The 12,741-nt window shown below is 31.1% G+C and overlaps 1 protein-coding gene across 1 annotated transcript in view; it reads left to right on the forward strand.

Annotated features, from left to right (window-relative positions):
- The first annotated feature begins 2,756 nt into the window (after positions 1–2,756).
- Positions 2,757–12,741, forward strand: part of LOC145270215 (uncharacterized) — an 80,212-nt gene continuing 70,227 nt past the window's right edge. The window contains exon 1 of the mRNA XM_080125847.1: positions 2,757–2,844. The gene's annotated coding sequence lies outside the window, so the exon portion shown is untranslated. The remainder of the gene's footprint in view (positions 2,845–12,741) is intronic.

A 12,741-nucleotide genomic window follows, 5' to 3' on the forward strand; every position in this document is an offset into this window, starting at 1 on the left:
TCAAAACAAACAGACACATGTCAGAAATTCAAACGGGAGATAAGACACATATCAGCACTTCAAATGTTTGTTTCTTTATATAGTTACTACCTGGAAATTTGGTCTAATGTGTCGTTTTTACGTTTTTGAAATAATTAATTATGGCGCTTTTTGGCCTCCGTATTTATCAACTGAAAGAAAGGGACGCAATTCCACTCTGTGAACACATGTTATTAGATTTTAAATTCACGGTCTTTTCAGATGCTTGCTTAAAAAATGATTTTATTTAAAAAGTTCATGGGATATAAAATATAAATATGGACAAATTCTTATAAATGAAGAATGGAAGCACCCATTGATGAGTACTTTTGATTTTTTGGAATTTATATATATTTATTATATTTGGAGTAAGTTAAAATTCGTTGAATTTCTTGAAATCTTTTTTTAAAGAAAATCGATTTATTTGTATATTTTTCTATTACACCTTTTATTATTTAAAAATTTGATCTTTGCTTTTTTATTGAAAAAAAAATTAGGGTTTAACTTACATTTTTCAAGTAGTTATAAGCTTCGAAAGATAGTCTAATTATTCAAATTTTTATCACTCATTTTAAATGGCGACATCTAACACTGCTACCGCTCCAGTCATGTAGGAGTTACAGCCCCTTTTTTCGCCTTAAACATGTGCCTTTTATCACAGGTCCTCATAAAAAAATATAGATTTTTACTAGTGATAATCACCAAGAAGACCTATAAACTATTAAATTGCGAAATCACTCGAAAATCATACATTATTTATCAATATATTTCAAAAAGACCAATGGACGCGAACTTAGTTGAATACGTTAAGTTTAGAAAAATGAGTTCAAACTAAAAAAATGATACAAAATACTGTTCGAATACATGTCAGCCTATGTCACGTTAACATATATTGAGCGAATTTTTAGCAGTATTTTGTATAATTTTTTAGTTTGAATTCATTTTCCCAAACTTAACGTATTCAACGAAGAGCTCGCCGCCATTTGTCTTTTTCGAGCATATCAATAAACACTGTATGATTTTTGAAACGATTAAACATTTTAAAGTGAGTAAAATTACTAAAGACTTTTCCAGGTAGGTAGAAGAGTAACTTATCTTGCCTTTGATAATATTTATTTGTTATATATATTTTTTTTTTTTTGACAACTTTTTCGAATCTATGTGTATAGTAATACAAACCCGGCTTACATGTATTCTAACAGTATTTTGTATAATTTTTTTAGTTTGAACTCATTTTTCCAAACTTAACGTATTCAACGAAGGCCTTGCCGCCATTTGTCTTTTTCAAACATATTGATAAACACTGTATGATTTTCGAACCGACTACACATTTTAAAGTGAGTAAAAATATTAAAAACTTTTTTCAGGTAGGTAGAAGAGTAACTTGTCTTGCTTTGAGGTATTACATCTTTTATTCAGGCCAAAAATATACAAAAAAACTTAGGCACAAGGCCAACTCAAAAAGGGGCCTTTGATAACACTTATTTGTTATATATTTGTTTCTTTGACAACTTTTTCGGCCCCTCTTGCAGTTTAAGGAAACTAAAACATGAAGCAGAAAATGGGACATAAGTCGTGTTACACCGGTAGTAAGAATGCCACTTGATTGGATAGTAAATTTTCCAATACATCGGTAAACACTGTATGTTTTTCGAGCTGAATAAACATGTTACATTAAATAAAAATACTAAAACATATCCAGTTAGGTAGAAAAGTAACTTATCTTGCCTTTGATAATATTTATTTGTTATATATTTGTTTTGTGACAACTTTTTCGAATCTATGTGTACAGTAATACAAACCCCATTTTAAAAATATTTTATTTAAGTTTTACGCTTTCTGACACTCTTACAGTTTAAAGAAACAAAAATATGAGGAAGAAAATGGGACATAAGTCGTGTTACACCGGTAGTAAGAATACCACTTGATTGGATTGTGAAAATGGCGTCATTTTTTAAATGAAATGAAATATTGAAATTAACAATATTAGGAAACAATATTTTTTTTTTATTAAATGATTTTTAATTAAATAATTGGTAATCGTGAAGAAAGAGAGAGCCTGTTTCCTCCGTTTGACTATAGGTGGCGTTACTGTCTGTCCACCCAGTTACGGAAGCACAAAATGTATATAATGCCACCCGTGAAATAAAAATAAATGTTTTTGTTATATTTTAATTTTAAACATGTTTTTTTTTTGGGGGGGGGGGGCAAACATATTTAAGTTTTGTTTTTTGTTTTTTCAAACATATTTACGTTTTTTTTTTGTTTGTTTTTGCAAGCATATTAAAGTTTTATTTTCCAAACATTTACGTGTTGTTGCTTGCTTGTTTATTTTAAAACATTTACGGTTTTTTTTTTGTTTTTTGTTTTTTTTTGCAAGCATAAACTAAATATTTTTTAAATATTTTTCTTTTTGAAAAGTTTGCTTATGCACTTATTGGTACCGCGCTATTTTTTTAATAGTAGTTTCACGTAAGATTCAGGTTTTACAATATCCTTTTTCAGATACCAGTGTCGTTTTTTAATGTGGAGAAAAGGAATAAAAATCGTCTCAGTCGTGAAGGATTTCTCCTCCACTGACAGAGAACAAGAAATTGAAGTGCAGCATCTGAAAACAGATACTACACTTTGATCTTGTCCCGAAGGCCAAAATGGTAACAATTTCGAATCTGTGTATAGTAAAATAAACCCAAGTTGAGTTTCCCTTGTTTATTTTTTTCGGGAGGGACAAGTTATTCGTATACACCGGTTTTTTGGGAGCTCTTTGTTCTCATTGATGGTCGCCTTTTCAACGATTTGCCTTTTTAAACCGAAAATTAATTGTAGGTAAGTCATTATTGGACGTGTATATACGATACCATGCCCAATCTCTTAAGTCTTTTTTAAAAATTCATTTAATTGTTTTGAAAACAAAAAGATTCGGAAATTTCACCATTTTTTTTTTTTTTTTTTTTTCCAAATTTCAACTTTCTTCACCATGTGTTTATCAAATCCGTTTTGTACGAAACTGTCGATCGCAAAATTAAACTTTTGACGCTTCTACACTATTGGAACGAAATTTTTGTAGTCGATAAATGGAGTTTTCAAAACAAATACAATAGTTTCAAATGATTTTTTTTTTTTTTTTTTTGTCAGCTCTAATCAATTTCTTTGCTATCCTCCAAATTATGCAGTCGAAATTACCTGGATCAATTTTTACAACGTGCCCCAGCGTATTATAAACACCCTAACCTCCCCATGTTAAGAACGGCTTTCGGAATAAACACCCTCCCCAACCTCGAAAGCCGTCATTAACATAGGGAGGTTGTGGTGTTTATAGTACGCTGGGGAACCTCGTAAAAATTTACCATTATCTGAATATTACTGAATTATTATTATTTTTTTAAAATAGTGCACTTATTGATCCGTGCTGAAATAATAACGTTATTATTTAAAAAGCCATTCTTAACATGAGGAGGGGAAGGTGTTTTATACCTATTCTGTACTTTAACCTTACAATTGAATAATAATAAAACAAAAAAACATATCATAAAACTTTAATTAAACTTGGAAATACGATTTTAAAAACAGCGCGGATCAGTAAGCTTTTAAATAATCCAGTAATATTCAGGTAATTTCAACTGCGTACTTTGGAAGCTACCATTGTGATTTATTAGAATTGACAAAAAAAAAAAAAAAAAAAAATCTGTCGAAACCATTGTTTTTTATCTGGAAAATCCATTTATAAACTACAAAATTTCGTCCTAATAGTGTAGAAGCGCCGAACAATTTTTTTTAAAGTTTAATGACTTTTAACGTGGGTGATCACTTTTTAATTATAACGTTCTATTAAATTGATACCCCACTTTCGGGTCAATCAGCACAGCTCAGCTCTCCTTATTAAGGTGTCACGTGGTGTAAAAATTTATGAGGAAAAACGAAAAGAAATTGTAATAATTCAAATTGAAATAATTTATTAAAGAAAAATTTATCAGGAAAATCAACTATACAGGTTTGTTCTCAATTATCCGCGCTATTTTTTTAAATCGTATTTCCAAGTTTAATTGTTTTTTTTGGGGTTTTTGTTTTCATTCAATTGTAAGGTTAAAGTACAGAATAGGTACAAAACACCCTCCCTGCCCATGTTAAGGATGGCTTTTTAAATAATAACGTTAAAAAAAAACTATACAAAATACTGTTAGAAACAGGCCTAATATGTTACCGTAACATAAGCTGACATATATACGGTGGGTTTTTAACAGTATTTCTCATATCTTTTTTATTTTTAACTCCTTTTTCCAAACTTACTGTGTCAAAGGGAGATTCATGCGCCATTTTAAATTTTCCAATGCATCGGTAAACACTATGTTTTTCGAGCTGAATAAACATGTTACATTAAATAAAAACATATCCAGTTAGGTAGAAAAGTAACTTATCTTGCCTTTGATAACATTTATTTGTTATATATTTGTTTTTTGACAATGTTTTGAATCTATGTGTATAGTAATATAAACGCTATTTTAAAAATATTTTATATATTTTAATTTTTACACTTTCTGGCCCTCTTACAGTTTAAGGAAACAAAAATATGAGGCAGAAAATGGGACATAAGTCATGTTACACCAGTAGTAAGAATGCCACTTGATTGGATAGTGAAACTGGCATCATTTCATAAATGAAATTAAATATTGAAATTGACATTATTAGAAAACAATTTTTTTTAAAATAATTTTTATTAAATAATTTTTATTAAATAATTTTTATGAAATAATTTTTATTAAATGATTTTTATCAAATAATTTTTATCAAATAATTTTTATTAAATAATTTTTATTAAATAATTTTTATTAAATACAGGAATTTAAAAAAAAGAATGATTTTTAGCAGTTTAGATATCTTTTATTGAATCACTTCCACATAATTTTATGAATAAAATGACAAACAAATAAAGACAATTATAAATGATATTAATAAAACGATATTTATCTATAAATATAAAAGCGAAAATGTATGTATGTGTGTTCGCTTTTTCTGTGTGTCTACAAAAGGCTTCTTTCAGAGAAGTAGTCGGTCGGTTCACAACTTTTTAAAACTTTTTATATCACATACAAATCGTAATATCTCACAGTTAACAACGAAGCTCGCCTGTCTATTTAATTTGCTCGATTTCGGGAAGATAAATATTCAACATTTGTCGCTCGCCGCATGTGGGTTAGTCTTTTTCCTATAACATCTTGGGGTGGGGGGAGAAAGCGTTCAGCAGTAAATGAATACTATCCCGCAGTCAAAACTTGACCTCATTTAAAACGGGCACCTGCTAAATCCAACTAATTAAATAAAGTCAAACGTGTTTCCGTTAGCATCTCGCGGTGGGGCAATGGTTAACATCACCTGTTTTTTGTTTTTTTCACACTTTAATTTACAACTTTGCCTCAACGGTTCGGGTTCGATCCTCATACTTACTTTTTTTATACCCCCCCCAAACACCCGGGTAACGCCGGGTACCCCTCGCTAGTATATATATAAAAATAATTATTGTAAAAGAAATTTAAAAAATTTAAAGTCATATTTAAGTAACACAATTCGATTGGCTATTGAAAGTGAAACAGTTTAGTTTATTTTAAAATTAAAAAAAATAATTAGATCTCCAGTTATTACTACAAAATGTTGATAGTAATTAAAAATTGAAATTATCGTAAAAGAATTTAATTACTAAGTATTTAATTAGATATTTTTTATTGAATCACTTCTGCGTAATTTTATAAATAAAATGACAAATAAAGATAATTAGAAATGATATTAATGAAACGATATTTATATAAAAGTAATTATTGTACAAAGAATTTTACTATAGCAGGAGTTGGGGAACTTATTAGATGTGAATTCAAAACATGGGCTAGAAATTCTCTTTCAATATATTTCCATGAATTTTTGTTAATTTTAACTGAAAATTTCTATTTTATAGATCATTATTATTATAGCATCTAATAATAAGTGAAAAATTAATGCTAATAATGGTAAGACCGCATCTTGGTGAGAATATAAAAAACAGAGTTGCAGGATTGATTTACAAGCAGATTTTATATTTCCAGAAAAGAAAATGTGAAAACATCTCTTTCTGTAGTGAAGCGAATTGGTCAATGGTTTGAAGTCAAATGCTTTGTAAAAGGAACATCTGAATCTGATCGCCCTAGAACATCCACTTTGAAGGACGCTCACTGGCTTAATTAACTGTTTTGAAGGATTGAAAGAAAACTTATGTTGACCATAGCAAAGAATTCAAAACATGGGCTAGAAATTCTCTTTCTAGATATACAATATCTAGATGAATCAAACAAATGTGATTTTCCTCGAAAAAGTGTGCAAAGAAGCTATTTTTATCTAAGAAGAACATCAATGATAGAAAGAGATTTTTCTCGTGTTATGACAAGAATGATACAGATTGGTTCAGGAATGTTTTCTCGTTAGATGAATCAAGATTTTGTCTTGTTAGTGATGCTCCTGATGCTCCCGAACGGTGCAATCGAAGAACTGGAGAAAGTTTTTGCCAAGTTGAATAAAATCAACAGTTAAACACGGAATGGAGGGATAATGGTATGGGGAACTTTTACTGGAGCAGGAGTTGGGGAACTAATTAGATGTGAGAAGTCAATGCAAAGGAATACATTCGAATATTAGAAACAGGACTGTTACCAAGTATCCAGAAGCTGGGAATATCCCAGAACATTATTTTTCAATATGATAATGCCCCTGTACACACTGCTAAAGTCACAAAAAATGTTTACTGATAATTTCTTTGGCTAACGTACATGAGTGCTACCGCTCTGGCAAAATACGCATTGGCTCCAAACATTATTTTTCAATATGATAATGCGAGTTTGTATTACTGTACACATAGATTCGAAAAAGTTGTAAAAAAAACAAATATATAACAAATAAATGTTACCAAAGGAAAGATAAGTTACTTTTCTACCTAACTGGATATATTTTTCATGTTTTTATTCAATGTAACATGTTTATTCAGCTTGAAAAGCATACAGTGTTTACCGATGTATTGGAAAATTCAAAATGGCGCCCGACTCTCTTTTTAACATGGTAAGTTCAGGAAAAGATGTTATAAATAATAAACTAGACAAAATACTGCTAGAAATTCGGTCAATATATGTTACCGTGACATAAGTTGACATATATTCGGTGGTTTTTAATAGTATTTTGTCTAGTTTATTATTTATAACACCTTTTCCTAAACTTACCGTGTTAAAGAGAGAATCAGACGCCATCTTGAATTTTCGAATACATCGGTAAACACTGCATGTTTTTCGAGCTGAATAAACATGTTACATTAAATAAAAACACAAAAAATGTATCCAATTTGGTAGAAAAGTAACTTAGCTTGCCTTTGATAATATTTATTTGTTATATATTTGTTTTTTGACAACTTTTTCGAATCTATGTGTACAGTAATACAAGCCCGATAATGCCCCTGCACACACTGCTAAAGTCACAAAAAATGTATTTCTGATAATTTCTTTGACTGACCTACACGAGTGCTATCGCTCTGGCGAAATACGCATCGGCTCCAATGTTGTACGTAGTTCGACTTGGGGAGACGTTATTATTTTTACAAGGAAAGAATTTTTGCATGTGTGACCTAGATTTTTAAAATTTATTTTGGCTTGAACTTTGTGCATTATTTTGTTATCATTTTATCTGTTTTTTTTTTTTTGATGGATTTTTTTTTTGTCAGAGTTTATCGTTATAGGAAAATTGGTGAAAGTCAAAATTTAAAAATAGCGCTGGTACTTTCACCTAACAATTTAATAAAAACATGTATCATAAAACTTTAATTAAACTTGAAAGTACTATTTAAAAATAGCACAGGTACAAAACAGATATCATAAAACTTTAATTAAACTTGAAAGTACTATTTAAAAATAGCACAGGTACTTTCACCTAACAATTTAATAAAAACAGATATCATAAAACTTTAATTAAACTTGAAAGTACTATTTAAAAATAGCACAGGTACTTTCACCTAACAATTTAATAAAAACAGATATCATAAAACTTTAATTAAACTTGAAAGTACTATTTAAAAATAGCACAGGTACTTTCACCTAACAATTTAATAAAAACAGATATCATAAAACTTTAATTAAACTTGAAAGTACTATTTAAAAATAGCACAGGTACTTTCACCTAACAATTTAATAAAAACAGATATCATAAAACTTTAATTAAACTTGAAAGTACTATTTAAAAATAGCACAGGTACTTTCACCTAACAATTTAATAAAAACAGATATCATAAAACTTTAATTAAACTTGAAAGTACTATTTAAAAATAGCACAGGTACTTTCACCTAACAATTTAATAAAAACAGATATCATAAAACTTTAATTAAACTTGAAAGTACTATTTAAAAATAGCACAGGTACTTTCACCTAACAATTTAATAAAAACAGATATCATAAAACTTTAATTAAACTTGAAAGTACTATTTAAAAATAGCACGGATCAATAAGTGCACTAGTACCAAACAACATTTCACTGTGTTTCAGTCTACGACATTCCATGAGAGGTAGGTAGACGCTAAATCTTTTTGTTTATTTTTGTTTATCGCTACAAGTGCTGATTTTGACTAATTAGAAATGATAATGAAACGATATTGAAATTGACAATAGCAGAAAACACGTTTTCAATTTTTTTGGAGATCCAATTATATTTTTTAAATTTTAAACTAAAGTAAAAAAGTAAATAGGCAATCGAATTGTGTTACTTAAATGACTTTACACACAGATCCGAAAAAGTTTTCCAAAAACAAAGACATAACAAATAAATCTTATCAACGGCAAAATAAGTTACTTTTCTACCTAACTGGACCAGTTTCTAGTGGTTTTACTCACTTTAAAATGTGTCATCGGTTCAAAAATCATACAGTGTTTACAGTCATCCCGGTTCAGCCTTCACAGAATGGGGTGACAAAGACCACCTCAGCTATCTTAAAATATTGACATAAATCATAAAAAAGACCAAACCAAATAAATTCAACCATATCTTAAGAAGTTTACAGAATATCATCAACGTTATAGTAGGAATGTGAAAATATCAAATGGCGACGAACCTTTAGTTGAATACGTTAAGTTTGGAAAAATGAGTTTAAACTAAAACAAAACTAAAAAAAGTATATGAAATACTGTTAGAATACATACATTAATAATAGATTCGAAAAAGTTGTCAAAAAAAAAGCAAATCTTATTATAAATTTTCCTACCGTTTGTGTGTGTGTGTGTGTGTGCCACGCGGTTTATCTCAGCCTACAGGCAACCGACCCAGGCAAGTTAGGTACCAAAATGAAGTTTATGACCCAGCGAATGTTTTAGTGATATTTATATCCATGTTTGGTGTATGGAAATGCAAATAAATAAATAAATAAATGAATAAAATAAAAAAATAACGATTTACTAACGTGGTATTTTTCCGGTATTCGCCAAAAGTTATTATCTCTCTTAGTAAGTTCGATTTACTGTGTGTGTGTGTGTACGTGTGTGTGTGTGTGAGAGAGAGAGAGAGAGAGAGAGAGACGCGGTTTATCTCAGCCTACAGGCAACCCACCCAGGCAAGTTAGGTACCGAAATGAAGCTTACTACCCAGCAGATGTATTACTGATATTTATATCCATGTTTGGTTTATGCAAATGCAAAAAAAAAAAAAACATGCAAAAAAATTACGATTTAATAAACAACGTTTTATTTACGGGATATTTTCCGATACAAGAACTCAAGTTTGCAAACTTGGGTTCTTGTATATAACAAATAAATGTTACCAAAGGCAAGATAAGTTACTGGTAGAATACATGTCAGCAAGGGTTGTTTTACTATATACATAGATTCGAAAAAGTTGTCAAAAAAACAAATCTTATTATAAATTTTCCTACCGTTTGTGTGTGTGCGTGCGTGCGGCGCGGTTTATCTAAGCCTACAGGCAACCGACCCAGGCAAGTTAGGTACCGAAATGAAGCTTATGACCCAGCGGATGTTTTAGTGATATTTATATCCATGTTTGGTGTATGTAAATGCAAAAAAAAAAAAAAAAATGCAAAAAAATAACGATTTACTAACGGGGTATTTTTCCGGTATTCGCCAGAAGTTATTATCTCTCTTAGTAAGTTCGATTTACTGTGGGTGTGTGTGTGTGAGAGAGAGAGAGACGCGGTTTATCTCAGCCTACAGGCAACCCACCCAGGCAAGTTAGGTACCGAAATGAAGCTTATGACCCAGCAGATATATTAGTGATATTTATATCCATGTTTGGTGTATGTAAATGCAAAAAAAAATAAATAAATAAAAAATAACGATTTAATAAACAACGTTTTATTTACGGGATATTTTCCGATACAAGAACCCAAGTTTGCAAACTTGGCTTCTTGTATATAACAAATAAATGTTACCAAAGGCAAGATAAATTACTTTTCTACCTAACTGGAAAAGTTTTTAGTGTTTTTACTTAATGTAACATGTTTATTCGGTTCGAAAATCATACAATGTTTATCGATATATTTGAAAAAAAAACAAATGGTGGCGAACTCTTAGTTGAATACGTTAAGTTTGGGAAAATGAGTTTAAACTAAAAAATTATACAAAATACTGTTAGAAACTCACTCTGTATATGTTAACGTGACATAGGCTGACATATATTTGGTGGATTTCTATCACTATGTTGTATCAGATTTTAGTTTGAACTCATTTTCCCAAACTTAACGTATTTGACTAAGAGTTCGCCACCATTTGTCTTTTTGAAATATATCGATAAACACTGTATGATTTTAAAATGCAGTTTTCTTAAAATATACGTGGGGAAATATTTTTTTAGTGCGTGCCCCCCCCCCTATTTATTTTTTTCGAAATTTGAACAAAATATATTTAAATCTATCGAAATTTCTATTGATTACGAAACATAAGAGTTCAAATAAGTAAAAAATATTTTTTTTTTTTAAAATTAAATACACATATTGAACAAAAGCTTACCTTGAAGTTGCAATTTAAAATAAATATTATTATGCTTTTTTTTAGTAGTGTTTTTTCGAATTAATATATACTATAATCAGTTGAATTTCCAAGAAAAAGAAACTTCGTAGACATTAATTAATTTTTAAAAGATTAAAACAATTAAAATTCCATTATTTCAAAACGTTCCGTTACAGATTTTTAATTAATTGTGTTTATTTTATTTATTTTTTTAATATTTTTTTTTTTTACAAGGGTGTCACCACTTATCAAGGCCCAGAGGCCACTCGAGGATAAGGGTTAATAGGTATACTGTAGAATAATCAAAAGAACTGTGTTAGTCAATAACACACAACAACAACAACAATAATAATAGCAGCAACACTTACCAAGGGTTCAGCTCATGCACAAGACAGACATCAGATTGAGCTGGACTGAGGGCTTGTATTTATGTACAAGCATATCCAATCAGGTGATTCAGCCAATCACAATCCAAGGAATAGACTGGCCCATGTGTGCACAATGGAATCTCCCATTGTGCCATAAATAGTTCTCCTCTTTCATGAGAAGTAATTTTTAGTCTTTGTCAAGTTATCCACAACTTGAACGCTGACCGAAAGTCCACTACACAATCCAACATGGCGCTACGAACAGGATTTGAGACAGAAGATTGGGAAGACTATTTCCTCAAAGCAGGCATTGCTGCCGATTCCGCCAAGAGCTACGCTGCAACTTTTGTGAAGGAAAAACTAAGAAAAGAAAACCTTCAAGTAATGGATCGAGCCATGCTAAGAGAATTGGGAATCACAACAATGGGAGAAGCTCTGTCTATCCTTCGACAAGCCAAGGAGCCCGCTACCCAGACCACCTATGCTAAGGCACCAGCTGCCAGGCCTCCCCAACTTCATCTCGAAATGACCCCTCAACAATTCAGAAAATTTCGGATTGACTGGGAAGTATTCACCAGAATAACGGACATGCCAACTTCTCAGGCCAATACCCAGTTATACAGTTGCGCTGATGAATCCGTTCAAAACGCAATCATAAATACGTACCCTAAGTTCTTCACCACCAACCCAGACAAGCTGCTAGAGATGACAGAAGCACTGGTAACTCAAAAATCAAATCCCATGGTCCATCGGATGACATTTGCAGCTATATCACAGCATGAAGATGAACCCATCCAACAATACCTTGTTCGTCTTAGGTCCACGGCCATAGACTGTAATTTTTCATGTCCTAACTGCGATCACGACCTGTCTGACATTTACATCAAGGACCAATTTATCAAAGGGATATCGAATGATACGCTTCAGACCGATCTACTGGCAAAAGCCGGGTTGCTAAAAACTCTCAACCAAAATATTTGTCATGCTGAGGCATTTAAATCTGCACTACGAGACCAAACCGCAATAACTGATACCTCAGACATAGCTACAGTCCGGATGTCAATGTATCGCAAAAAAAAAAAACACAGTGCTGTACGGACTAGCAGAGGCAATATTCGCACTAGCTCTACTGCTACTCACAACGATAACATTGCTGATAAAGAACCCCGTCAAACCTGCATAGGTTGCGGTAGTCACCAACACGGTACTCCAAGGACAAGTGCCCGCCATTTAACATGTCCGGCATGGAATCAAATGTGCAACACTTGTGGGAAACTTAACCATTTCTCAGCAGTGTGCCGGACAAAGAAATATCGCCTGGCAGTGATAAAGAGTTTTGAAGACCAAG

The sequence above is a fragment of the Euprymna scolopes genome, chromosome 46, assembly GCF_053919585.1.
Source record: "Euprymna scolopes isolate OS-2025 chromosome 46, ASM5391958v1, whole genome shotgun sequence".
Classification (NCBI taxonomy): Eukaryota; Metazoa; Mollusca; class Cephalopoda; order Sepiida; family Sepiolidae; genus Euprymna; species Euprymna scolopes.